At 43.2% G+C, this 25,749-nt stretch overlaps 1 protein-coding gene across 4 annotated transcripts in view; it reads left to right on the top strand.

The window, feature by feature from the left end:
* The window catches only part of MAMLD1 (mastermind like domain containing 1), a 124,868-nt gene that overhangs the window by 42,775 nt on the left and 56,344 nt on the right, over positions 1-25,749 (top strand). The gene's annotated exons all lie outside the window — the stretch shown is intronic.

Below are 25,749 nucleotides of genomic sequence, written 5' to 3'. Positions count from 1 at the left end.
AAGGTCTATAATATTACTTTTATTCCAATCTCAACACTCCTTTAGCCACGTGAGGTGTCACAAAATCCAACTTTGGAATTTTTGTGGTATTCTCTTATTGGTACCTATATTTTGAGTTACTGTGGGTGATCGAGTCACATTTCCTGCTTATTCAAGGAGCTTGGGAAATCATCTGAGGTGTCTTTTTGTTCACTGACCACTCAGTTGTCCCCACTTGGCTTTCTTTCCACAATATTTCTTGGATTCCTCCCTTTTCCATAAGCATGATATGGTTCCTGTTTTAGAAAATACAATGATTGAGGCTCAGCCATCAATGGTAGGCTGTGAGCCCAAAGGAATTCATCATATGTCTGCCCTGGACCTATATGAGTTTGTTATGGAGGTGCAGCTACCCATGTTACCCAGGAACACTGTTTCAGGAACAGGAGACTGAGTCAAAAATATGAAGACAGGCATGAGATGGGGAAGAAGAGAAGAAACCTGTTGCACTAGCAAGAAATGATCAGCATAAGGCTCATCACACCAAGAGGAGGACTTGGAACCTTCTGAAGAGGAAGCAGCAGAGGATGGAGTTAGCCAAGGACTATCACAACCAGAGTCATGGGGTGGGGGTGGGTCGCCTCAGAAAGAGAGGAGATGGCAACACCACACCCCTGGAGCTCCTGGATAGTGATGAGAATCGTCCCACAGAAGGATAAAGCCTTTGGAGAAAAGCCTTAAGCTTCTTCATAGAAGAGAATGATCTTTAACTTGAAAGTGGTAGAATGGTTGGTGATATTGTTCAGCTGGACTTGAAGATCGCAATGGATGAAGTGATGGAGAGAGGGCTTTTGTCAATGACCAGATACTTGGGACCAGAGTGAATGACAAGGCAGGACACTCAGGGAGACCACTTGCCAGCAAGACCATGAACCATTATCATGGAGTGCTAAAGAATCACAGGGAACTTCAAAAAAGAAGACTGGAGATGAGCACATACTTCCAAATTCCCAGAAGGGAAATTCCTTAAACTAGATGTCTCCTGTTGCTGGAGTCAGCTGGAAGTGGCTCCCCAGAAAAATTCTAGGATATACTATTAGAGGACTAGTTAGTTGAGTGCTTAGAAAAAGAAGCCAGTAATGGACCACGGCTACCACGGCTACCACCACTGACTGCTCTGACAGGGATCACAATAGAGGGTCCTACCTAGAGAGAGCTGGAGAAAAAAGTAGAACAAAATTCAAACTCACACAAAAAAGGACCCTACTTACTGGTCTGACAGAGACTGGAGAAATCCCGAGAGTATGGTCCCTGGTCACTCCTGAGGTTCACCCTTCAGCCAAAGATTAGGGAAAAAAAAAGAGGCCCATAAAACAAACAGTAATACATGTAGCTCAACCATGTATAGGAGACTGAATGGGTGCGCCAGCCCAGGGGCAAGAACGAGAAGGCAGGAAGGGGCAGGAAAGCTGGAAGGATGGAAATGCGAAAACTGAGGTCGAGAAGGGGAGACTGTTGACATGTGGCGGGGTTGGCTACCAATGTCACAAAACAGTATGTGTATCAATTCTTTAACGAGAAACTAATTTGCTCTGTAAACTCTCATCTAAAGCAGAGTAAAGAAAAAAACAAAAATCAAGAGAAAAAGAAGAAAAGGAAGCCAGTGAAAATTGGCACTAAAAGAAAAGCAAGAGGCACAGGAACCCCTTGAAGTCACTACAGGGTCTTCGGCAGCAGCGTATGTGTCAGAATGGCCTCATTTTCTGTTAGAAAAAGTCACTAGGCAGGTAGGTCGGGAGAGAAAAGCAGGCTTGTGTTTTGGGGCCTCAGCAAAGCACTTGGCAACATCTATTGTGAAATCCTCACTTCCAGCTAGATGTCACCCAGCTTTGTGGTTGTGTCACAAATTAAAGGACCTGGCTCATTCTGCTTCTCAGTGATCTGGATGAGGACAGAGAAGTGACTCTGAACCGGATCTTCCCACGACATAGTGCCAGAGGGTAATGAATTCTCCGTAGCGTGACATTAGGATCCAAGATCTTGATGAGCTCAAGATTGTCATGGGAGATTGGACAGAAATATATGACAGGTCCTACATTTGGGTCTTGAAACCATCTGCCCACACTTGCCCAAGGATGGAGGAGATACAGCTTGAGGAAAAACTAGAGGCTTTTGGTTGGCAGTGAGTATGATTCAGCAGCAAGCTGGGCCTGCCAACAGCATCACCATCTTCTCAGGCTGCCCTGTGAGCAGTGATGTGTCAAGATGAAGTTGCTGCTATGGTTGTCCCTGAAGCATGGTGTCCACCTCACATCAAGCAATATAGCCAAGGGGGAATAACCAGGGTAGTGATGGACCAGGGCAATGAAGAGACTCAAACTTACACGTGTGCAGCCAGTGACCTCCCCATACTGGAACTTGAACCCAAGGTTTCTAGTTCCAAGTTCCATGAGTATATTGGCAACTACTTTGAGAAATGGAAAACATTTTGATGGAAAGCAGAGACCCTAGCAGTCTTCATAGATGTACGGGGTAGAATCCTCTAACTTCCACCACCCAAGAGAAACACAGCAGAAATAATACTCCCTCATAAAAAGCAATTTCTTAAATGAATATGAAATAAATTTTATAAACCACCAGAGGCTTCTGAATCATTTTAAAGGGTAAAACTTAGTGAAATAATACCATTTGGACGCACCAAGTTTACAGAGCTAACAGGACTTTACTGTACCTTAACTCTGCTGCGTACATAATGAACCATTTGTGTCTTGTCTTATACCTTCTCTACAATTCCCTTGTGCTTGCCTTGTATAAGCAAAAAAAGGAAGGATGAGTATTGGAATCAGTATGACACAGGCAACTTGATGGGATGAATCAAGGGATGGCTGATTGCATAAATGAACTGCAAAGTCTTGGCCCAGAAGGGTTTATTTGGAGTGCTTCCAAGTTCCTCATCAACTCTGTGCACAGTCGAGGAAGTGTAATGGGTGACACCCCACTGAAGAGCCTACGGTAGCTTTGGAGGCCTGCAATGTGTCATAGCAATATGCCTTTCAAGCTCTAGCTCTCTTAATCCTTAAACCTCAGAAATATGTTTGTATTTGACCCCAAAATGGAGTTAAATGTTTTTTCTTGAAGTAGTTGGAGCAAGAAGGACCGTTGAAGTGGTGGAGGTGGATTTGGATTTCGCAGAAATCGGTCCAGAAGAAATAAATACAATGGACAAAGTTCAGCTCTGGAGAAATTCAAACTGTCTGCTTTCTGGCTGGCTCAGGTGAACGGAGCTGACTGAGTAGAGTAGAATAGTGCTGAAGTAAGACATTGGTCTTTTTCCTGAAACCTCCTCTTCCTGGTGAACTAGCACCCTGACCACGTGGCCTCCGAAGTTATAAGCTCCAGCCAAGGCATGTTTTTCTTCTGACTCAGGGCAGAATTTTGATCAAGAAAAGATGTCTCATTTGCCCCAGTATTTGCAATTGGGCTTATGGGATGGAAATAGTTTTGAGCTGTGGGTCAAGTGATAGTTGGGACTTGTCAGGTTCCTCTTCACCCAAGGTAGATAACAGAAATGGAGCTTCGTGCTTCTTAAGTAAACGACGTAGGCACAGGGCAGGCAAGAGAAATCTACCCGAATAGTTTTAACGGTGGAAATCAGCTCTCACTATCTACCAGGGTAGCCTACTGAAAGTATTCATGTCGAGTTTCCCCTTCAAGCTCCTTTAGAAACCAGAAGCTGGCTGTCTGTACAACGTTTATCCTGCCTGTTTATCATGCCCTGAGGCTGAATGGCTGTCTATTAAGTCACATTCATTTTCATGCTTGCTTGTATGTGTTTTGTTGACTATGTTCTCAAAGGGAAGTGTCTGCGACCATTTCCGAAATGCACAGCAATTTCCCTGCTTTCTTTGGAAACCAGAGCCATTGTTGCCAACTCACAATAGATAAATGTCTTGAAAATTAGATTGTTTCCTTCAAAGCTGATGGTTTTCTTTCATTTGTGAAATAATACCTAAAATATTAGCAAAGAAGCATTTCCAAGGATGGAGAGAATTTCTTTAGTCAGAGTAAGTGCTGAAATCACATTTTCCTCCCATCAGATGTGATTTTGCATTAAGACTCTAAGTGCAATGCAAGGTTTGTACCCCTCTGATCCTAAATCCATCTAAAGAGTGGGCTGTATTAAGGCAGACAGCTTAAACATGAACTCTTCACAAATCTTTTCTTGCCTAATAATAGTCTTTTTTATGGCTGTTCTATTTTTTTTAACTCACTGCTCCTTTTGGCCACTTGTTAAGCATCTTTCTATCCTCCCCACCCCCTCCTTCCAAACCAAAAAAACCGAACCCATTGCCATCGAGTCCATTCTGACTCATAGTGACCCTATAGGACAGAGTAGAACTGCCCCATAGAGTTTCCAAGGAGCGCCTGGTGGATTCAAACTGCCGATCTTTTGGTTAGGAGCTGTAGCTCTTAACCACTACGCCATCAGTGTTTCCATCCCCTCCTTAGATAGTTTTTTTTTTTTCATGAGACTCACTACCGTATGGTTGGGAACAGAAAGCTGGACCTATGGGGACACTTGCTCACAGTGCCCGGTAACAACCGTCCACATCTCTCTCTTAGCTGTGGCCTTGTTTTCTCCCACTTGCTTTGTAGGGCACTTTGGGCTTTGAGGTTGACGAAGAATTCTTGCTTATTGTCCTAATTAATGATCCAGGCCTCTGCTTCCCCAAACTGCTTTGCTTAGAATCTGGGAGTGGAGGGTGGGATTTGTCTTTAGTTTAGAAAGAGGAGACTCCAAACTCCACGCAGCCACACTAGGAATCTGGAGCCAGTCAAGGTTTTCTCTAGTTGCCATTGAAAGGAAGTACACCCTGGGTAGGGACTCACTGTAGGTGGATGACCAGAGAGGAGAGCCAGTCACCAACACAGAGGCAGTGCCAGCTGGCAGGCTTCTTGGAGTCCTCCAGGCCAAGCTCTTTAGTATATTGCGAGAAAGTGAAACTCAGAGAGGCAAAGTGACCCGCCCATCGCCTTGGCAGAGAGAAGCTGAACCTCAGTGGTGCAGGCACTTCTTTGAGGGGAGGCAGGTTTCCTGGGCAGGCCAGGAGGCGGCCTTGGGGATTTATCAGGCTGCTTCTGCCCAGTGCCTTTCAGAAGTTGGACAAGACAGAATATTAGCTGGAGTGTCCGTCTTCAGTGCAGCCTGCCGGGATCCTGTCCTGGTTCGGGACTCAATGAACTTGACTTTAGTGTCAGCTCTTCTCATCCATCACTAGCCATGGGATCCTGGCCGAGCCCCTGCCTCACTCTGTGCCCCCGTTTCCCTATCTGAACAAGAAAGGGGCTGGGCCTTATCATATCTTATTTTTCCTCCCCCTATTAAGATTCTAGAAACCCTGGGGACGTAGTGGTTAAGAGCTACAGCTGCTAACAAAAAGACTGGCAGTTTGAATCTACCCGGTGCTCCTTGGAAATGCTATGGAGCAGCTCTACTCTGTCCTATAGGGTTGCTGTGAGTTGGAACCGACTTGATGGCAGTGGGTTTGGGGTTTTTGTTTGTTTGTTTGTTTTTGGTTTATTAAAGTCCTAGGACTCTAGCCAAGCTTTACTGTAAAGAGAGGGACGGGAAAAGAAGAGCTGGCTTCCCTTCTGCTCCCCTCCTGGCTGCACTTCCTTTGTTGCCCAGAGATGCCGCCCTCCAACTGCGCCTGCTCCTGCCTTGCATACAGCACCACTCCCTCCACATTTGACACTGAGGGGAGAAGAGCAGGGGAGATTGGCCCCATTTTGCAGCTGAAGACTCCAAGGCTCAAGGTCAAGTGACTTGTTTGAGGTGGTGTGGGAGCCCAGGTCTCCAGCCCCATGTTTGGTCTACCCTTCCCAGATCACCTTTCCTGACCAGCTTGGGCCTGCTGTGCTGGAAGGTGTTTATGAGCTGCTTCTACACTATTTTTTTTTTATTGTGCTTTAAGTGAAAGTTTACAATTCAAATCAGTTTCTCATACAAAAACTTATACACACATTGTTATGAGACCCTAGTTGCTCTCCCTACAGTGTGACAGCACAGTCCTCCTCTCCACCCTGTATTCCCTGTGTCCGTTCAACCAGCTCCTGTCCCCCTCTGCCTTCTCATCCCACCTCTGGACAGCAGCTGCCCACATAGTCTCATGTGTCTACTTGAGCTGAGAAGCTCACTCCTCACCAGTATCGTTTTCTATCCCATAGCCCAGTCCAATCCCTGTCTGAAGAGTTGACTTTGGGAATGGTTACCGTCTTGGGCTAACAAAGGGTCCAGGGACCATGCCAATCAGGGTCCCTCCGGTCTCAGTTAGACCACTAAGCCTGGTCTTTATTACTAGAATTAGAGTTCTGTACCCCACTTTTTTCCTGCTCCATCAGGGACTCTCTGTTGTGTTCACTGTCAGAGCAGTCATTGGTGGTAGCCAGGCTGATGGAGCCCCTGGTTTATGTGGCCCTTTCTATACCTTGACCTCATATTTTTCTTGTATCTTTGGTGTTCTTCATTCTCCTTTGCTCCAGGTGGGTTGGGACCAATTGATGCATCTTAGATGTCTGCTCGCTAGCTTTTAAGACCCCAGATGCCACTCACCAAAGTGGGATGCAGAACATTTTCTTAATAAACTTTCTTATGCCAATTGACCTAGATGTCCCCTGAAACCATGGTCCCCAGACTCCCGCCCCTGCTACTCTGTCCCTCGAAGTGTTTGGTTATTTTCAGGAAACTTCTTAGCTTTTGGTTGAGTCCAGTGATGCTGACTTCCCCTGTATTCTGTGTTGTCCTTTCCTTCACCTAAAATAGTTCTTGTCTACTCTCTGGTTACTGAATACCCCTCTCCCTCCCTCCCCACCCTCCTAACCATCAAAGAAGGGTTTCTTCTGTGTTTAAACCTTTTTTTGAGTTCTTACAACAGTGGTTTCATACAATATTTGTCCTTTTGTGATTGACTAATTGCACTCAGGATAATGCCCTCCATGTTATGAGATGTTTCACAGATTCATCGTTGTTATCATTGTGTAGTATTCCATTGGACGAATATACCATAATTTGTTTATCCATTCTTCCATTGATGGGCACCTAGGTTGTTTCCGTATTTTAGCTATTGTAAACAGTGCTGCAGTGAACGTGGGTGTGCGTATATCTGTTCGCGTAAAGGCGCTTATTTCTTTAGGAAATAGTCCAAGGAGTAGGATTGCTGAATTGTATGATACTTCTACTTCTAGCTTTTTAAGGAATCGCCAAATGAATTTCCAAAGTGTTTGTAACATTTTACATTCCCACCAGCAGTGTGTAACTGTTTCAGTCTCTCCACAACCTCTCCAACATTTATTATTTTGTGTTTTTTGGATTAATGCCAGCCTTGTTGGGTTGAGATGGTATCTCAGTGTCGTTTGGATTTGCATTTCTCTAATGGCTGATGATTGTGAGCATTTCTTCATGTATCTGTTAGCCACCTGAATGTCTTCTTTGGTGAAGTGCCACTTCATATCCTTTTTTTTTTTTTTTAATTTTCATTGTGCTTTAAGCAAAAGTTTACGAATCAAGTCAGACTCTCATACAAAAATTTATACGTACCTTGCTATATACTCCTAATTGTTAATGAGACAGCACACTCCTTCCCTCCACTCTCTCTTTTCGTGTCCATTCTGACAGCTTCTGAGACCCTTTGCCCTCTCATCTCCCCTCCAGATAGGAGATGCCAACATAGTCTCATGTGTCTACTTGATCCAAAAAGCTCATTCTTCACCAGTATCATTGTCTAGCCTATAGTCCAGTCCATTCCCTGTCTGAAGAGTTGGCTTTGGGAATGGTTCCTGTCTTGGGCTAACAGAAGGTCTGGGGCCCATGACCTCCAGGGCCATTCTAGTCTTAGTCAGACCCTTAAGTCTGGTCTTTTCACTAGAATTTGGGGTCTGCATCCCACTGCTCACCTGTTCCATCAGGGATTCTCTGTTGTGTTCCCTGTCAAGGCAGTCATCAGTTGTAGCCAGGCACCATCTAGTTCTTCTAGTCTCTGGTTCATGTGGCCCTTTCTGCCTCTTGGGCTCATAATTACCTTGTGTCCTTGGTGATCCTCATTCTCCTTTGCTCCAGGTGGGTTGAGACCAATTGATGCATCTTAGATGGCCGCTTGCTAGCGTTTAAGACCCCAGACGCCACTCTCCAAAGTGGGATGCAGAATGTTTTCTTAATAGATTTTATTATGCCAATTGACTTAGAAAAAAAAATTGACTTAGATATCCCCTGAAACCGTGGTCCCCAAACTCCAGCCCTGCTACACTGGCCTTCGAAGCGTTCCGTTTATTCAGGAAATATCTTTGCTTTTGGTTTAGTCCAGTTGTGCTGATCTCTCCCGTGTTGTGTGTTGTCTTTCCCTTCACTAAAATAGTTCTTATCTACTATCTAGTTAGTGAAAACCCATCTCCCTCCCTCCCTCCCTCCCTCCCTCCCCCCTCTCATAACCATCAAAGAATATTCTCTTCTGTGTTTAAAATATTTCTCAAGTTTTTATAATACTGTTCTCATACAATATTTGTCCTTTTGCAGCTGACTAATTTCACTCAGCATAATACCTTCCAGATTCCTCCATGTTATGAAATGTTTCACGGATTCGTCATTGTTCTTTATTGATGTGTAATATTCCACTGTGTGAATATATCGTAATTTATTTACCCATTCATCCGTTGATGGGCACCTTGGTTGCTTCCACCTTTTTGCTATTGTAAACAGTGCTGCAATGAACATGGGTGTCCATATATCTGTTAATGTAAAGGCTCTTATTTCTCTGGGATACATTCCAAGGAGTGGAATTGCTGGGTCCTATATAGGATCGCTATGAGTCAGAATCGACTCGATGGCACTGGGTTATGGTAGTTCTATTTCTAGTTTTTTAAGGAAGCGCCAAATCGATTTCCAAAGTGCTGTGCCATTTTACATTCCCACCAGCAGTGTATAAGTGTTCCAGTCTCTCCACAGCCTCTCCAACATTTGCTGTTTTGTGTTTTTTGGATTAATGCCAGCCTTGTTGGAGTGAGATGGAATCTCATTGCAGTTTTAATCTACATTTCTCTAATGGCTAATGATCATGAGCATTTCTCATGTATCTGTTAGCTGCCTGAATGTCTTCTTTAGTGAAGTGTCTATTCATATCTTTTGCCCATTTTTTAAATGGGTTATTTGTCTTTTTGCAGTTGAGTTTTTGCAGTATCATGTAGATTTTAGAGATCAGGCACTGATCGGAAATGTCATAGCTAAAAACTTTTTCCCAGTCTGTAGGTAGTCTTTTTACTCTTTTGATGAAGTCTTTGGATGAGCATAGGTGTTTGATTTTTAGGAGCTCCCAGTTATCTGGTTTCTCTTCTGCATTGTTCATAATGTTTTGTATACTGTTTATGCCATGTATTAGGGCTCCTAGCGTTGTCTCTATTTTTCCTTCCATGATCTTTATCATCTTAGATTTTATATTTAGGTCTTTGATCCATTTTGAGTTAGTTTTGTGCATGGTGTGAGGTATGGGTTTTTTTTTTTTTTCATTTTTTTGCAGATGGATGTCTAGCTATGCCAGCACCATTTTTTTAAAACACTGTCTTTTTCCCAATTGGCCTTTGTCAAATATCAACTGCTCATATGTGGATGGATTTATGTCTGGATTCTCAATTCTGTTCCATTGGTCCATATACCTGTTGTACCAGTACCAGGCTGTTTTGACTACTGTGGCGGTATAATAGGTTCTAAAATCAGGTTAGAGCGAGGCCTCCCACTTTGTTCTTCTTTTTCAGTAATGCTTTACTTATCCAGGGTCTCTTCCCCTTCCATATGAAGTTGGTGATTTGTATCTCCATCTCATTAAAAAATGCCATTGGTATTTGGATCAGGACTGCATTGTATCTATAGATTGCTTTGGGTAGAATACACATTTTCACAATGTTGAGTCTTCCTATCCATGAGCAAGGTATGTTTTTCCACTTACGAAGATCTCTTTTGATTTCTTGCAGTAGTGTCTTGTAGTTTTCTTTGTATAAGCTTTTTAAGTCTCTGATTAGGTTTTTTCCTAAGTATTTTCTCTTCTTGGGGACTATTGTAAATGCTATTGATTTGACGATTTCCTCTTTGACGTTCTCTTTTTTTTTTGTTGTAGAGGAATCCAACTGATTTTCATGTATTTATCTTGTATCCTGATACTGTGCTGAACTCTTCTATTAGTGCCAGTAGTTTTCTTGTGGATTCCTTAGTGTTTTCTGTGTTTATGATTATATCATCTGCGAATAGAGATAGTTTTACTTCTTCTTTACCAATCTGGATGCCCTTTATTTCTTTTTATAGCCTAATTGCTCTAGCTAGGACCTCCAGCACAACGTTGAATAAAAAGTGGTGTCAAAGGGCATTCTTGTCTGGTTCCTGTTCTCAAGGGGAATGTTTTCAGACTCTCTCCATTTAGGATGATGTTGGCTGTTGGCTTTGTATAAATGCCTGTTATTATGTTGAGGTATTTCTCTTCTATTCTTATTTTGCTGAGTTTTTTATCATGAATGGGTGTTGGACTTTCTCAAATGACTTTTCTACATCAATTGATAAGATCATGTGGTTCTTGTCTTTTGTTTTAGTTATGTGATGGATTACACTGATTGTTTTTCTAATGTTAAACCATCCCTGCATACCTGGTATGAATTCCACTTGGTCATGGTGAATTTTTTTTTCTTTTTTTGACGTGTTGCTGAATTCTATTGGCTAGAATTTTGTTAAGGATTTTTGCCTTTATGTTCATGAGGGATATTGGTTTGTAAGTTTCTTTTTTTTTGTTGTGTCTTTACTTGGTTTTAGTATCAGGATTGTGTTGTCTTCATAGAATGAGTTTGGGAGTATTCTATTCTATACTCTGAAATACCTTTAATAGTTGTGGTGTTAACTCTTTTCTGAAAGTTTGGTAGAATTTTACAGTGAAGCTGTCAGAGCCAGGGCTTCTTTTGTTGGGAGTTTTTAAATTACCTTTTCAATCTCTTCTTTGGTTATAGGCGTATTCAGTTGTTCTACCTCTGTGTTAGTTTAGGTAGGTAGTGTGTTTCTAGAAATTCATCCATTTCTTCTAGGTTTTCAAATTTGTTAGAGTACAGTTTTTCATAGTACTCTGTCATGTTTCTTTTAATTTCAGTTGGGTCTGCTGTGATATTGCCCATCTCATTTCTTATTCAGGTTATTTCCTTCATCTCCTTTTTTTTCTTTTGTAGGTTTGGCTAGTAGTTTATCCATTGTGTTGATCTTTTCAAAGAACCAGCTTTTGGTCTTGTTAACTCTTTCAACTGTTTTTCTATTCTCTATTTCATTTCATTCTGCTCTAGTTTTTATCATTTGCTTTCTTCTGCTGCACAAGGGCTTCTTTTACTGCTCTCTTTCTATTCGTTCGAGTTGTAGGGTTCAAGTTTTGATTTGCGCCCTTTTCTCATTTTGGATGTGTGCATTTATTGCTAGAAATTGACCTCTGAGCACTGCTTTTGCTGTGTCCCAAAGGGTCATGTAGGATGTGTTTTCATTCTCATTTGATTCTATGAATTTCTTTATTCCTTCTTTAATTTCTTCTGTAACCCAGTAATTTTTGAGGAAGGTGTTGCTCAGTTTCCATGTGTTTGATTTTTTTTCCTTGCTTTTCCCGTTATTGATTTCTACTTTTATGGCTTTATGGTCATAAAAGATACTTTGTAATATATCAATGTTTTGAATTCTGTTAGGGCTCTCTTCATGGCCTAATATGTGGTCTATTCTGGAGAATGTTCCATGTGCATTGGAAAAGAAAGCTTACTTGGCTGCTGTTGGGTGGAGTGTTCTGTATGTGTCTATGAGATCAAGTTGGCTGATTGTGGCATTTAGATCTCCTGTGTCTTTATTGAGCTTCTTTCTGGATGTTCTGTCCTTTCCTGAAAGCGGTGTGTTGAAGTCTCCTACTATTATTGTGGAGCTGTCTATTTCTCTTTTCAATGCTGTTAGAGTTTGTTTTATGTATTTTGGAGCCCTGTTGTTGGTGCATAAATATTTATTATGGTTATGCCCTCCTGGTGTATCAATCCTTTAATCAGTATATAGTATCTTTCCTTATCCTCTTTGGTGGATTTTACTTTTAAAGTCTTTTTTTCCAGAAATTAATATTGCCACCCCAGCTCTTTTTTAATTGTTTTTTAATTGTTATTTGCTTGACACATATTTTTTTCATCTTTTGAATTCTAGTTTGTTTGTTTCTTTAAGTCTAAGATGTTTCTCTTGTAGGCAGCATATAGACAAATTGTGTTTTTTTTTTTTATCCATTCTGCCACTCTGTCTCTTTATTGGTGTGTTTAGTCCATTTACATTCAGTGTAATTATGGAAAAGTATGGGTTTGGTGCTGTCATTTTGATGTCTTTTTTGTGTGTTGTTGACAGTTTCTTTGTTCCACTTAATTTTCTGTGCTGAGTGGTATTTCTTTATATGTTTTCTTTTCATCTTTTTCATTGTTGTTGATTTTACATTTGCTTAGTCTGTATGTTTTTCTTCTTTTTTATTTTGATGTGTAGCATTGTTAGTTTCCTTTGTGGTTACCTTAATATTTACCCCTATTTTCCTAAGTTTAAACCAATCTTTTTATTTCTTTATATTGCCTTGACTTCCTCTCCATATGAAAGATCTATGACTACACTTTTTAGTCCCTCTTTTTTGTTTTGATGTTGTTATCTTTTACATAATGACGTCTGTGGTTCCCTGTTTTGAGTGTTTTAGGTTTGATTTTTGTTTTTTGTGTGTGATTTCTGTATCTAGGTTGATATCTGGTTGCTCTGTCCTGCGTTCTAGGCTCAGGTTGTTATCTGATGTTATTGATTTTCTAACTGGAGGACTTCCTTTAGTATTTCTTGTAATTTTGGTTTGGTTTTTGCCAGTTCCCTAAACTTCTGTTTATCTGGAAATGTCCCAATTTCACCATTATATTTGAGAGACAGTTTTGCTCAATGTATAATTGTTGGCTGGCAATTTTTTTTCCTTCAAGGCTTTATATATGTCATCCTATTGCCTCCTTGCCTGCATGGTTTCTGTTGAGTAGTCCAAGCTTAGTCTTATTGACTCTCCCTTGTAGATGACATTTCGTTTATCCCTAAAAGCCACTCTTAAAAGTCTCTTTTTCTCGGCAAGTTTGATTATAATATGTCTTGGTGACTTTCTTTTGGGGTCTACCTTGTATGGGGTTCGACGAGCATCTTGGATAGATGTCTTCTCATCTTTCATGATTTCAGAGATGTTTTCTGCCAGCAAATCTTCAACAATTCTGTATTTTCTATTATCCCCCCCATTCTGGTACCCTAGCCACTCACAGGTTATGCCTCTCGATAGAGGCACACATAATTCTTAGGGTTTCTTCTTTTACCTGATTTTTCCTCAGATATGTTGGTGTCACTTGCTTTGTCTTCAGTCTCACTAATTCCGCCGTCCACTGTCTCAATCCTGCTCGTATGGCTTTCTATTGCATTGTCTAATTCTGAAATTTGGTTAATCTTCTGGATTTCTGTTTGATGTCCCTCTATGGATTGCTGCAGCCTATTAAATTTGTCATTATGCTCTTCTCTAATCTTCTTAAGTTCCTCTATTTCTTTGTTTGTGTGCTCCTTGACTTGTTCTGCATTTTGCCTGATCTCCTTTCTGAACTCTTGAAGAGTTTTGCATATTAATTTTTACGCCCAGTAATCCAGGAAGTTCTCTTCATCCAGAAGATTTTTTTTGATTCATTGTTTTGGGAGCTTGTTGAAGCCATCAGGGTCTGCCTCTTTATGTGATTTTATATTGACTGTTGTCTCTGAGCCATCAATAAGTTCTTGTATTTATTTATTTTATGTTTGTTTACTGTGTCCTAGCTTCTTGTTTTGTTTTGATATGCCTAAATAGGCTGCTATAATAAGCTAGCTTGATTATTGGTGCCTTTGAAGCTCTAATATCCTTTCACTAGGTGGGTAGAGCTGTTACTAGGTATTTGAGTCCGGGAGTCCATTTACTTTTCTTGTATAGATTCAGCTCAGGCGTCCAGGTAGTCAGTCACCAAGCGTGTGGTGCAGGCTCTCACCTACAGTCTTAGAGGAGCAGATGTCATTGGGTGTAGGCCCGGGAATCTGGCTGCAGTAGGGGGTCATGTGCTGATCTAGGCAGGGGGCTGAGAACCACCCCTGAGTGTCTGTGAGGAAAGCGTGTCGCTGTTCCACAGAGCATGTAGGTGGGTGGGTTTTGTAGCTGGAATACAGACACCCAATGCTGTTGGCTTTAAGGACTGGGAGGCACCACTTATCCTTGAAATCCTGTCTTGGGAGGCTAGATAGCATAGATGGAGCCCCCAGTCTTCAGGCCTCTGATGTGGGTAAGTGAGGACCCTGCCTAATAGGCAGAGAGGTGTCAAATGTCTCGAACTTGCTTCTCCACTACGTAGCTGAAAGAGTTGATGCTAGGCTTCAGGTATATACCCTGTTGTACTGTGCTAATGAGGGCCTATGCTGTTGAAATGGGCCCACACAGGTCTATGTAGGGGTGAGCAGCATTCAAAGTCCATGGACCCCTAATGCCTATGCCTATGCCTAGGCAAAGGAGCTGTTTCTGCCCTGAGTTCCCAGCTTAGAGGAGCCAGCAGATTATTTTTTCCCTGTTTCTTAATTTGTTCCCTCTCCAAGGCTGGGAGAATAGCTCAGGACAAGTGAAAGATCCTACTTCCTGCCCAGGGAATGCAGCTATCACTGAAACTGGCTTGGAACCCAGTGCATAGCAGGGAGGGGTCAGGCCAATGGGAAAGAGTTTTTTTTTCCTCAAAGGGGTGTTTTTTGGTCCACGTGATAGGTTAGGTGCATGTACTTATCTTTTGCCAATTGAGTGCCACTTTTTGCTGATTCTGGAGACGTGAGCAGACTCTCCTCCACTGAGTCTCTCCCAACGTGGAAAACGCATCCCAAATGCCACTGCTTGTCTCACCACTGGCGCCAGCTGATCCTGACCTGCAGGGTGCCGGTTCCCACCAGGTCAGGTCTGGCAAATCCTCACTGCTTCCGAACCATATCTCCCTCCCCCTGATGCTCAGTCTGATTCCTCAACTTTACCTTTGATGTTCAGGGCTCCTAGATTGTCATATATATAATTGATTCACTTTTTGGAGGGGGGGGTCTTCGTTGTAAGAGGGACCACAGAAAGTGTCTCAGTACTCCGTCATCTTGGTCCCACCTTTCTGCTTCTACACTCTTCACTCTTAAGCTATAACCTGTTGATGTTGGCACAAAACCAAAAAAAAAAAAAATCCCGTTTTCCTCCTTCCTAGCCCAGTATTTCCAGTTATACTCATATGGTATGTCTAGGGACAGCATTGCTTTGAAAATTGTGTGTGTGGGGGGGGATTTATTTATTTATTTAGACTTTGGTGCCACAGCCGAGAGAGCTCATTGATGTGGTTGTTTGTTGCTGTAAAGTTGATTTGGACTCATGGTGACCCCATGTGTGTAGAGTAGAACTGCTCCATAGGGTTTTCAAGGCTGTGATCTTTTGGAAGCAGATCACCAGGCTTATCTTCTGAGGTGGGTTTGAACCACCAACATTTTGGCTAGTAGGTGAGCACTTAACTGTTTGCACCACCCAGTCTGTAGGGGCAAGAAAGGAGGAAACCAGCTGCCTTTCCTTTTCCCTTAGCTAGTCGGCTATAGAGCAACCTGAGGGGCAATTGAACAGTAAGCCCAATTTGCCAGAAAGTTGGAGGGAGCAGGCGTCCACTGTTACTGGTGGGAATGACCCCAAGTTTAAAGAAGGAGCTCTTCCCCCCCCCAGGCCTACACAAAAACCAAATCCAGTGCCGTTGAGTCGGTTCTGACTCATAGCGACCCTGTAGGACAGAGTAGAACTGCCCCATCGAGTTTCCAAGGAGCACCTGGCAGATGTGAACTGCTGACCCTTATGGTTAGCCGCTATAGCACTTAACCACTACGCCACCAAGGTTTCCCCCAGGCCTATAGTGCATGCAAACACCAACATGTCAGCAGGATGGTCTGACCCTGCAGACCACATCTGAACAGGCTCCCAGCACCCTCCAACACAACCCAAGCTTTGACAATCAGCTAGGGAAAAGCTTAGGGGAACTAAGCTTGAGGGCATTTAGCATAAGCTTTGCAACCTGAGTATTGTCTGAACATGGAAGGGCCAGCATATTAGAGAGCTTAGCCCTCCAGTTTGGACTGATGACAGTTTGCATCAACTAATTTTTTTTTTTTTGCCACTGTAAATCCAAGGGCTTTTTCAGTTCTCCGAGTGTATATGATGTTCATGACACAGGAAAGAATGATGCTAGACAAGGCTAGTAAGAAATGAGGTCTTGGAAAAACTCGGCTTCATGTTACCTTCCAGGATAGCTCTGCTGCCGTCGATTATGTGACCAGACCAGCATTGTCATCACCGCTGCAAGGTTGTCTTGGTCTGCCCTCATTTTTTGGTGTCCCCAGGTTCCAGAAAATTTTGTACTCTGTTTGCCGTGGTGGCAGCCACTGTGTGTGGTTTGATTTTAAAGTAAAATAAGTTTTCAGGACATGGCCAACTTGAAAGCAGTTGGCTCCCTGTTGACTTATTGGATGGTCCAAGTCTTGGTTCCTTGAAGCCAAAATCAGCTGCCCAAAACCTACTGTATGGAGACTGGAACTTGTACCAACCAACAAGTCAACAGAGAAACAACCCAGGTGTGTGTGGTGGTGTGATATTTTTAACCTCAACAGCATAAAGATATCTTTAAACCAATAGTGGAGAAATTGGGATATTCCAGGGGAGCAGCTGCAATGCACCAACCACAGGTTGAAATATTTTTGCGTCAACTTTGTAAGTAGTTTATTGATTACTTGGGACACCAGGGAAAAGTTACCCGCATCACTGTGTCCAAAGATAAAGAGGAAGAAAAGGCCTGTTGGTGTCCCATTGCAAAAAGATCCAATATTGCAAGAGTGGACGTTATAAACTTTTTTTCTTCAAAGGCTTAAAAGATGTTGCTGAACTCTTTCTCGAAAAGGACCATCTTTCTAAAACCCTAACTTAGATTAAGGAGTGATAACAATTTGGGCTTTAAAAAACAAAACAATACAAAAAAATAGCTTTATGAGAGTATAATTCACGTATCCCCCACGTGTCTGTCAGTTTGTCATACTGTGGGGGCTTGCGTGTTGCTGTGATGCTAGAAGCTATGCTACTGGTATTCAAATACCAGCAGGGTCACCCATGGCAGACAGGTTTCAGCCGAGCTTCAAGACTAAGACAGACTAGGAAGAGAGACTGGCAGTCTATTTCTGAAAAGACTTAGCCAGTGAAAACCTTATGAGTAGCAGTAGAACACTGTTTGAAATAGTGCTGGAAGACGAGCCCCCTAGGTTGGATGGCACTCAAAAGACAACAGGGGAAGAGCTGCCTCCTCAAAGTGGAGTCGACTTTAATGATACGGATGGAGTCAAGCTTTTCGGACCTTCATTTGCAGATGTGGCAAGACTCAAACTGGGAAGAAACAGATGCAAACATCCATTAATAATTGGAACCTGGAATGTATAAAGTATGAATCTAGGAAAATTGGAAGTCATCAAAAATGAAATGGAACACATGAACATTGATAATCCTAGGCATTAGTGAGCTGAAATGGACACGTATTGGTCATTTTGAATCGGACAATCATATGGTCTACTATGCTGGGAATGACAACTTGAAGAGGAATGGTGTTGCATTCATCATCAGAAAGAACATTTCAAGATCTATTCTGAAGTAAAATGCTCTCAGTGATAGGATAATATTCATACGCCTACAAGGAAGATCAGTTAATAAGACTATTATTCAAATTTAGACAGCAATCACTAAGGACAAAGATGAAGAAATTGAAGATTTTTACCAAGTTCTGCAGTTTGAAATTGATCAAACATGCAATCAGGCTGCATTGCTAATTACTGGGGATTGGAATGTGGAAGTTGGAAACCAACAAGAAACATCGGTAGGTGAAAAATATGGCCTTGGTGATAGAAACGATGATGGAGATCGCACGATAGAATTTTGCAAGATCAACAGCTTCTTCATTGCAAATACCTCTTTTCGCCAACATAAATGGCAACTATACATGTGGACCTAGCCATATGGCATACGCAGGAATCAAATCAGCTACATTTGTGGTCAGAGATGATGGAAAAGTTTAATTTTATCAGTCAGAACAGGGCCAGGGGCTGACTGTGGAATTTCGAGACCATCTCAAGAATAGATTTGACCCGTTGAACACTAGTGACCAAAGACCAGACAAGCTGTGGGAAGACATCAAGGACTTCACACGTGAAGAAAGCAAGAGGCCATTGAAAAGACAGTAAAGAAAGAAAAGACCAAAATGGATGTCAAAAAGGAAGAAATGATGAAGTAAAAGAGTTGAACAGAAGATTTCAGAGGGTGGCTCGAGAAGAAAAAGTAAGTATTATAATGACACGTGCAAAGACCTGGCTGTGGAAAACCAAAAGGGAAGGACAGGCTCTGTATTTCTCAAACTGAAAGAACTGAAGAAAAAATTCAAGCTTCCAGTTGCAATATTAAAAGATTCTATGGGGAAAATATTAAATGACACAGGAAGCATCAAAAGAAGATGGAAAGAATACACAGAGTCGTTATACCAAAAAGGACTTGTCGACATTCAAACATTTCAGGAGGTACCATATGATCAAGGAACCAATGGTATTGAAAGAAGAAGTCTAAGCTGCATTGGCAAAAAACAAGGCTCCAGGAATTGATGGAATACCAATTGAGATGTTTCAACAAATGGGTGTGGTGCTGGAAGTACTCACTCGTCTGTGCCAAGAAATTTTGAAGATAGCTACCTGGCTAACTGACTGGAAGAGATCTATATTTATGCCTATTCCCAAGAAGGATGATCCAACGGAATGCGGAAATCATCGAACAATATCATTAATATCACATGCAAGTAAAATTCTGCTGAAGATCATTCAAAAGCAGCTGCAGCTGTATATCAACAGGGAACTGCCAGAAATTCAGGCCAGATTTAAAAGAGGACCTGGAATGATGGATATGATTGCTGATGTCAGATGGATCCTGGCTGAGAGCAGAGAATACCAGAAGGGTGTTTACCTGTGTTTTACTGACTATGCAAAGGCATTCAGCTGTGTGGATCATAACAAACTATGGATAACACTGCGAAGAATGGGAATTCCAGAACACTTCATTGTGCTCATGAGGAACCTGTACGTAGATCAAGAGGCAGTTGTTCAGCCGGAGCAAGGGGATACTGATTGGTTTAAAGTCAGGAAAGGTGTGCGTCAGGGTTGTATCCTTTCACCATACCTATTCAATCTGTATGCTGAGCAAATAATCTGAGAAGCTGGACTATATGAAGAAGAACGGGGCATTGGGATTGGAGGAAGACGCCTTAACAACCTGCGTTATGCAGATGACACATCCTTGCTTGCTGAAAGTGAAGAGAACTTGAAGCACTTCCTGATGAAGCTCAAAGACCACAGCCTTCAGTACGAATTACACCTCAACATAAAGAAAATAAAAATCCTCACAACTGGACCAATAAACGGCATCATGATGAACAGGGAATAGATTGAAGTTGTCAAGAATTTCATTTCACTTGGATCCACAATCAACACCCACAGAAGCAGCAGCAGTCAAGAGATTAAAAGATGTATTGCATTGGACGAATCTGCTGCAAAGGACCTCTTTAAAGTGTTGAAGAGCAAAGAGGTCACCTTGAAGACTAAGGTGCGCCTGACCCAAGCCATGGTATTTCCAATCGCATCATATGCACGTGAAAGCTGGACAGCACGGAAGAAGAATTGATGCCTTTGAATTGTGGTGTTGGTGAAGAATATCGAACATACCATGGACTGCCAAGAGAACCAACAAATCTGTGTTGGAAGAAGTACAACCAGAGTACAGGGTCAGCAGAAAAGAGGAGGACCCTCAACGAGGTGGATTGACACAGTGGCTGCAACGATGAGCTCAAGCATAACAACGATTGTAAGGATGGTGGAGGACTGGGCAGTGTTTTGTTCTGTTGTACATGTGGTCACTGTGAGTCAGAACCGACTCAATGGCACCTAAAAACAACAATTCACATATCATAAAATCCACCCGTTTAAAGTATTCAGTTCAGTGGGTTTGGCTATATTCAGAGTTGTGCAACTATCACCACAATTAATTCTAGAACATTTTCATTACCCCCAAATAAAAGCCCTTACCCATTTAATAGTTACTCCCCATATACCCCCATCCTAAACACCAAAATTCTACTTCCCGGCCCTATAGATTTCTCTGTTCTGGAGATTTCATATATATGGAATCATATAATATGTGGTCTTACATGACTGGCTTCTTTCACTTAGCACAGTGTTTTCAAGTTTCATGCATGTTGTAGCGAGTATCAGTGTTTTATCCCTTTTTATGGCTGCGAACATTCCATCCTATGGACATACACATTTTGTCCATCCATTCTTCTGTTGATGGATACTTGGATTGTTTCCACTTTTTGGCTATTGTGAATAATGCTTCTGTGAACACTTGTGTGCAAGTTTTTGTGGGCATATGTTTTCATTTCTCTCGGGCATGTGCTTAGGAGTGGAGTTGCTGGGTCATACGGTCACATTATGCTTAACATTTTGAGGAAATAATGTTTCACAAGAGCTGCACCATTTTACATCTCCACCAGCAATGCAGGGGGTTCCAGTTTCTCCACATCAGTCTGGGCTTTTTAAAGTCAGCTTTTAAAAACTAAAAGTGATGTTTAAAATGTTGATATATTTATCAGCACAAGGCTATAATGATATGCCTTAAAGCTCTTATGTCATGTCAAAACAGTCCTTTGTAATGCACAGAAATATTTGTTCCAAGAAACAGTGTGTTCATGTATCTAAGTGCACTTGCACAGCAAGTCATAGAAGTTCTAGGCTGCTGAGGGGCCTGGCCCAGCCCTCCACCCCAACTCTAATCCACCCTGCAGGAGTCCTATTCATCTGTCCACCCGTCTATGCATTCTGTCAGCAGATGGTTCCTGAGCACCTACTTTGTGCTCTGAACACACCAGGGCCCAGGGGCTATGACCACGACTCAGGCATGCTTCCTGCTCCACAGAGTTTACAGTCTAGAAAACCAGCTGCTGTCAAGTCAACTGCGACTCACAGCAACCTCAGGCATGTCAGAGAACAACTGTGCTCCATAAGGTTGACAGTGGTTGATTTTTTAGCAGTAGATCACCAGGCCTTTCCTCCGAGGTGCCTCTGGGTGGACTCAAACCTCCAACCTTTTGGTTGGCAGCTGATTGTGTTAAGCACTCGGACTCATTACAGTCCAGAGGGGGGAGACAAATGCTAGGCAGGTACTTGCGGCACATGTACAGGGGGGTCTTCGTCTCTTCCTTGCAGGGTTGTTGGCGAAAGCCAGTGCAATGCTGCGTGTCAATCGCCCGGCCTGGTACCTGCCTCAGGACAGGCACCCAATGGTAACTTTTATGTTACTGTATGCAACTTTGCATTTTACAGATGAGAAAACTGAGTCTTAAAGTTTAAGTGACTTTCCCAGAGCCCTACAACTAATAACTGAGGAGCTAGCCTTCCTGCTTCAGGCTCAGCTCCCTGAGCTCCAAAGCCCTGACTCGACTGACATCTAGCAGCCTTGACCCGCCCGTCTTCAGCCTGGGCCCTTCCTGCCTCTGCCGCATCCGACCTCTGCTGGACCAGGACATCCTCCCAGCCTAACACCAAAATTGTCAGTGGGAGAGAACAATTAGCAATAGTTAGCCAGTAAGGAAGTGAAGGGTTTGTTTCTATGTGGGGCATCAGGCCAGCCCCTTTTAGAGCAGGGTGATGGGCTGCAGTAGAGCCCCCGGTGGCTCTGAGTGATGACAGTGCCCTGAGCGAGTCTGTTCGCTGGCAGCAGCCCCACTCTCTCTCCCGTAGCCCAGGCTGCAAGTCTGGAGGGGCAGAGCATGCCTTCCTCCTGCTCCGCATGCAGCTGGCCAATGCGCCATTGAGGTGTTTCCTTCCCATTGCTTCCTCTCCATTCCCACCTGGCTCCGCCACCACAGTTTGCAAGCGTCTGCCATGAGCCAAGCACCGTGCGAGGTGCTCTGGTTCCGAGCTGCCAGAGGCAGGATGACCCCTGGCCTCAGGCTAGCGGAGAGGGCAGCATAAGGAATCCCAAGCTGGGTGTTTGCTCCGTGCTGAGTGACATGGACTGCCCTGGGCTTGGATTGCCCAGCTCCTAGTCGCTCCAATGAGAGATGATTCTTCACCACGGAGTATTTTGCAAGACCAGAAGCTCAGAGTGGCTGGTGAGTGTTCTCCACTGCGGACGTGGGCCAGTCTTCACAGGCACCGTGCCTTCCCTGCGGAAACGGGCAACTGTATGGGTTTGCAAACAGATTTCCATTATTTTGCCATTGCACCTTATCTCCACCCCAGTAAGTGTGTTCCAGTCCTCTGCAAGCCCATCTGAAACCATGAGGTCTCTGGACTTTTTTTCCTCTGGGGGCTAAACTACACCCTTGAAAAATGAGGACTGTCCTATCTAATATCTTCTACCCTGCCCAAGAACCTGGAGATCCAGGGTGGACCTCGTGGCCTTAAAGCTTTCCTCAGAAATGCCTGACCTGCACTCATCTCCCATCTTTACCCCATCAAGGGAGCACAGAGAAAGAAACTTCTAGGTGAGGGACATACACAGGCAGGTCGGACAACTTACCCCGAGTCGCTGAGGGTGCAACCGAGAAGCAGGCAGCATGCCTCTTCACTTTCCAGCCTTCACTCATTTTTCGTCTAATTTGGGGGACAGGTGCGGGGACCCCTTTGAGTTTTTAAAGAAGATTGCAGCCTTTCAGGGCTGCTCTATCAGTATCACGGTCCCCTTCCTTTCTCACCAGGTGCTTTTTTTTTGTTTCCGTGTGCCCTTCCCCTGTCATGCCTGGGGCCAGGTGACAGCAAGATAGAACTGGCCCCCATGGCACTTCGAGATGGGCATCAGGGATCCATCAGTGACCAATGGCCTAGCAAGCAAAAGGCCAGAATAACCCTGGAGCTCCTGGGGCCCCTTTGATCTGCTCTCCTGGGCGTGGCTGGCTAGGGCCTCCCAGGTGTGTGCTTAGGGCCTGAGGGGGGAAGAGAGACTACCCACCCGAGGTATGAGTACTCCTCCTGTACACAGGCTACGAAGCCACAGCGATGCATCTCCCTGGAGCATCAAGTTTACTTGAAGACGGGCATTTTCTTTCCAGATTAAAGCAAACATGGTTATTTTATGGAATAGAAAGCTGAATCCACATGGATTTATTAGGCTGAAATCCAACACGCTCATGGGAGATGGCTTTGGGGTTCATCTTCAGCCCTGGGGGGGGGGCGCTTGGGTGAGAAACATTGCGGAGGGTGAGTGTCTTCCTTAGGGTGGCATAGTCTTCCTGGACAAGGGTTCATGAACCTCGAAGGGATGGGAGGGAGAGCCCTAGCCAGGTCCTTGGGACCAAGAGGTGGCTCACCCCTGCTGTGGGCAGAAAGGTCTTGCCCATGGGCTATTTCCCAGGCCCAAATTCATCTAGAAAGAAAGAGGAAACAAGACCCTGTCCAGATGCCAGTGTGCTGAGGTTGTGAGACCGTTTTTGACTTGGACCAAACCGAGTCAATTTGCAGATGGCGGTCCCTCACTGGAGTCCCTTCTGCAGCCCCTGCCACCCAGCCCTGGGCCCAGCCAGGACCCAAGCACCACGGTGATTGTGGCGGTCGGGGAGCAGGCTGCGGCTCCAGACCAGAGAATCGGGCCTTTGTTCAGGAAGCCCTGGCCACCACCCCCACGTGTCCCCTCCACTTTGGCTGCCGGGGGCCACTAAGGGGCAGGACAAAAAATCGATGCAGAGGAGACTTTAAAAGGCAAAGCAATTTTTTTTTCTTTTTTGGCCTTTTTTCATTAGGGCCGAATGGGCAGCTTGTTTGATGTGGATGGGTTTTGTGTTGCCAGCCCTGAAATGAGATCTGGGCCCCCTTCCCCCACAAAGACGGGAGATACTGGGCCTGCCTGGCCGGAGAGTCATGATAGCCTCAGCAGCATCTGAGGTCTTTTTTCATTTGGGTGCAGTGTATATTATATGCCGTTTTGCCCCCTCTTGGGTGTCTGTAGACCCTAGTATTTGAATGAGGTCACAGTGGAGTCCTCAGGCTTGGGACTTGAAATGCTCAAGAAGTATTTGGATGGGAATTGTTTTTTAAAAAAAAAAATGTAAATTACTTGAGAACAGAATGCTACTTCGGAAATGTCCCCAGAAGCAATAAGAGGCATCAATGTCCCCCTGCATCTGGACACTGAAAACTTTAATTCTAGATGCACAGGGAGTTGCAAATACAGTAAAGAGAGGCCCCCTGTACCCTTCCCCCAGTTTCCCCCAATGGTTACATATTACATAACAGTAGTACAATATCAAAACCAGGAAATTGGCATTGGTACAGCTTTTCGTGTGGGCATAAATTTTCATTTCTCTGGGATATATGCCCAAGACTGCAATAGTTGGGTCATGTGGTAGTTGCATGTTTCCTTTGTTTGTTGAATTTTATTATGGTAAATTACATACATAACAAAAACTTGTCCTATTAACCATTTTTAAGTGTACAAGTTAGTGACGTTAATTACATTCACCATGTTGTGCTACCATCACCACAATCCGTTTCCAAAGGTTTTTCATCACCCCAAACAGAAACTCAGTGCCCCTGAGGCAGTAACCCCGCACTCCTCTCACCCACCCCTGGTAACCACTAATAGACTTTGGTCTCATTGCATTTGTCTATTCTAGACATTTCATATAAGTGGGATCATACAATATTCGTCCTTTGGTGTCTGGCTCATTTCACTCAGCATGTTTTCAAGGTCCATCCACATTGTGTCATGCATCAGAACTTCATTTCTCTTTATGGCTGAGGAATATTTCATTGTATGGATATACCACATTTTGTTTATCCGTTCATCTGTTGATGGGCACTTGGATTGTTTTGTCTATTGTGAATAGTGCTGCAGTGAACATTGGTGGACATGTATCTTTTTGAGTCCCTGCTTTCAAGTTTGAGTATAAACCTAGGTGTGGACTTGCTGGGTCATTGCATGTTTAATTTTATAAGAAACCACCAAACTAATTTCCAGAGTGACTGTAACATTTTACATTCCCACCAGCAGTGTATGAGTGATCCAATTTATCTACATCCTCACTAGCATTTGCTGTTGTTATTTATTTTTTTTGTTTTAGCCATTCTGGTAGGTACGTAGTAATAGCTCATTGCTGTTTTAATTTGCGTTTTCCTAGTGGCTAATGATGTTGAATGTATTTTCATGTGCTTATTTGTTACCTATATAAACTCTTCAGTGAAATGTCTCTTCATGTCTTTTGCTCCTTTTCTTTTGGGATTGTTTTCTTACTGTTGAGTTTTGAGCATTCGCTATGCATTCTAGATACTAGTCCTTTGTCAAATATGAGCTTTGCAAATATTTCTTCCCAGTCTGCATTGTCTTTTCATCCTCTTCACAGGATCTTTCACAGAACAAAAGTTTTTCATTTTAATGAGGTTTAGTTTGTCAATTTTTCCTCTTACATTTCATGCTTTTGGTGTCAGGTCTAAGAACTCTTTGCCTAGCTCTACATCCCAGAGATTTGCTCATCTGTTTTTCTCTGAAAGTTTTATAGTTTTACATTTAACTGTATGATTTATCTTGAGTTTTTTTTTGTGTGTGTACA

Source organism: Elephas maximus, chromosome X, assembly GCF_024166365.1.
Source record: "Elephas maximus indicus isolate mEleMax1 chromosome X, mEleMax1 primary haplotype, whole genome shotgun sequence".
Taxonomy (NCBI): domain Eukaryota; kingdom Metazoa; phylum Chordata; class Mammalia; order Proboscidea; family Elephantidae; genus Elephas; species Elephas maximus.
Note: the sequence above shows the minus strand (reverse complement) of the source record. Positions and strands in the feature narration are given on the sequence as shown.